The following is a 3,667-nucleotide window of genomic DNA, read 5'->3' as shown; positions in this document are numbered from 1 at the left end:
GTTGCGTCACATGCAAATGATCATGGAGAACAATAAGCGGATGCAAGCCTCAGAAATGGCTGCCACGGCTGCACACTAGCGAGATGTAGCTGTGATCTTCCTTGCCCTGCTGATCCTCGTCATGGCATTGCCACCACAAGGCCTGGCGCGGATGGATGCTGGTGATTCTACTACATCCGCATCTCCTCCCCCTGAAGTGTCAGTGCCACACAGTGATGCAGACAAAACACCACCACCCGCATGTGAGGCACCTGACACATCAGAGGACGAAGTTGATAATTAATCTTGCTTTGTGGCTAGAATGAAGTGGTAGCATTCATCTCCGCCATATGGCAGCGTTTAGCTTGGATCTGCCCTATGCCTCATGCCCTGCAATTACACCTCCCACTGTTCCCTATACACTGAGCGACACTCACCTTGGACCTCGGCATGGACTGCCATATTTGATTTGGTCACCAATGACACAGCAATCACACTGCGGACTGTAGTCTTCCACACCCTATGAACTTGTCAATCCCGAAAGGACTCTGCCTGGCCCTCCACGGGCCAACAATGTAAAGTGGGGTTTGCATGGCCCTGTACTGGTCCAGCTACAACACTCCACTAAATGTGAATAAAACATTTCCAATGCACACAGATGTGTTATTACCATGATCGATCAAGAATGAAAGTATGGATGAATGTGGGGACGTGATTCCACAAAAAGGTACTCCCACTGTACTGCTATCAATGCGCATGTATAGCCATGACCCAGACAGGCATTGAGACACACATTGTCATTCAAATCAACACTCATCACAGTTGAATACAAGTGAAGGTGCGTAGACTTTATTAGCATATGCGTGTCAGCACGGGCAAGATAAGTGCCACAACATGCAGACCAATACAGCAGTATGTCAGAATGAGGAACGTTGCCAAGCGCTGCTGTCCACTCCGGGGGAGTGCCTCACCTTTCACAGGTGTGTGTTAAGCCGCGCTGTTGTCTGCTCATGTATTTGGAGTCCAGGCAAATGCAGCTATGTCCACTGTTTTCGTGTGATATGTGACCAGATCACCAAGATGCAACAAGGTGTTAGGACATGTGCAATGTGTTCCAATCTATTGTGGCAACAGGTACGTAGTTACTCGTCCATGAAAGCGATTGCAGCTTAGTAGGCTAACATTTCCAACATGAGGTCATTGTCGACTTCATCAAACTGGACGGCAAGTCCATCCATTACCAGGTTCGGACAGATGTGATGCGTCCATCCCCTTTCACCAACTTGTACTACAGCCCAATAGGGGAGCGGTTCAATGTGGTCACTGAACATGAGGATTTGTGCAAACTCACAGGTCCAGCTGTCAGCATTTAAGCCATCGTATCAAGGCATCCCATAAACGGGTATCACAGTGACACTCCTGGTCATGGGCCAACAGGGGGTGCACACACACGTCAAAATCCAGTTCATCCACTGTCCTATTGGATAGGCAGACATCAATGCACCACTCTAATATGCACGATCGACAATGCAACCCAGGCTGAACGCAGGTGTCGTTGGCAAGGCAGAAACTTAGCTGTTAACTGATCTGCATCACTGCCAATGCCAGTGCTCCTAGTAAATGCAGCATACGTGCACGGTACAGTTCCACGTGATAGGGGTTATGCATGTGTTCCGGATGTTCGGCCATTGATTCAGTGGCTCTGGTTGTAGCAGGCACTGATCTGACCAGTGCCAGTCCTGTCGATAAAATGCCACAGCTCGGATCAATGAGTTGTGTCAGTGTGCACCGATTGTATCACTGGGATGGTGTGGGAGTAAGTGTGAAGGCCATTCCATGCAAGATAACTTTGAGCAAGGACTTCTGTCTGTGGGGTGTGTAAACATTGTTCCTTCTTTAGGCTGTGCATAGTGTGGGAGTCGGCATCAGCTGCTACGGTATCTGTCAGGGGGTGCCAGGCACATGCAATACCGAGGTCAGAGGTGCAGATGTGCTCCCGCCTGAAAGTTCAATTAAAGGAGCTTTCATCCCTAATTTGTCAACTGCTTGCATTCAGGAAATGTAATGTGGCTTGTTGGGGGTGGGGTTTGGGATGTGTGCAACTTTGGGATTCATGTTTGACATGTCTTGCATATCGCACATGAGCGGCATCACTGTGTGTTACTTAGCCTCACAGCTGCTCCCCAATCCTCCCAAGCCTATTAACTTGTGTGTGCTGCGCGGTTGCATCACTTGCACTCCTAAGACATACCATTGTCATACCTGTCTGCACATGTCCACAAGCCTGACAACGACACTGTGATGTTGGCCGTTGTAGGTGGTGGGCCACGTGAGTGTAGGCCTATGGTAAGGATAGGGTGGACACAGATGTATAGTACATGCCTGGCTGAACTGGTGCAGCTAATGTATCTAGGCATTTGGCTCATGCTGCGGCACTACAGATACAGACAACACTTGGCATGTATTACCCAGGACCCCCAGCTGTCATGCGCTCCTTCATTACTCCGTTTGTGCGAGCCCGCCATCCGGGTGCATGCTACATTGCAACATTTTCGCTTACAGAGGGGGGACTTATCTACATGTCCAAGCTCTTCCCCACTGCCTGAGGTAACATGGGTGGGTCCGCTGTACACAACACTACAAACACCAGCAGTATATGTCCACACGGACAGGTCTGTGCTCTGCATACTGAGGTCTGTCCAGCACATCACCGCCACACTTGGCATAGTGTGCATTCTTATTCATGGGTGACTTGCTTCCTTCACACATTCTTGGTTCCCACCTTTCCCCACATTCTGCTAGTGTGTGGCTGAGGGGCCATGCCATTTTCGGGACGTCCGCTGTCCTGTTCTACGCTGCCTCGGTGGTAGTCCGGGGGTGGAAGGGCAGGGGGTGGGGGTGGTCCTGGCGGTGGTGGCAGTGGGTGTTGTGGCACTCTTGTGTCTCCAAGCTGCATGATCATTGGCTCCATGACATGTGTTGGTCTTCAGATGTGGCTCTGGGCTGGGCTCCCTTTCATACTGCAGGTAGTAGTCCTGCTTAACACCAGTAGAAGGCAGGTGTTAAATCCCTGCTGCTATTGCGCCTTCTCGCCTGGTTTTGGGTCGCATCGCAGATCTGGCTGGTCCTTGAGAATGTCGCATGGTGGCGTTTTCATGTTTTTTTGCACGGGAACGCCTATTCTGCATATCATTAGCGTTAGTTGTCGCTCTCATCAGTGGCAATGTTTTTTGCTGGAGCTATCGCTGGAAAACTGGCGATATGGGCGGTTTGCACCAGCCTGTGAATGAGGCGATAATTCTTTTGCCACTTTTGCTGCACTGAAGTGCTGACAACTCAGCGATGAGTCCTTGAGAATATGCCCCTTCCTTTCTTGTTCCTTCTAAAGAAAGACCTTCTCTGCATCAGGTTAATATAGCCCACATGAAATCTGTGGTGTGAAAAAATACATAGTTTGTAATCACATGAATTCCGCCCTCACTTTCCAAAATGTATGGTAACTTGCTGATAACATTCCTGCTTTATTGTAATGCACTCCTGCACTGTTGTAAACAAACTATCATAAATGTCTTCTTATCAGCTAAGCATGATTTTAAGGGGAAATGTTCAGAATAAGTCTTCCTTTTAAGAAGCGCTTATGCTTTTGCTCTTTCACCTGCCTTTCACATTGTCTGCTGGATTTTGCAGC

This window comes from Lissotriton vulgaris, chromosome 8 (assembly GCF_964263255.1).
Source record: "Lissotriton vulgaris chromosome 8, aLisVul1.2, whole genome shotgun sequence".
Classification (NCBI taxonomy): Eukaryota; Metazoa; Chordata; class Amphibia; order Caudata; family Salamandridae; genus Lissotriton; species Lissotriton vulgaris.
Note: the sequence above shows the minus strand (reverse complement) of the source record.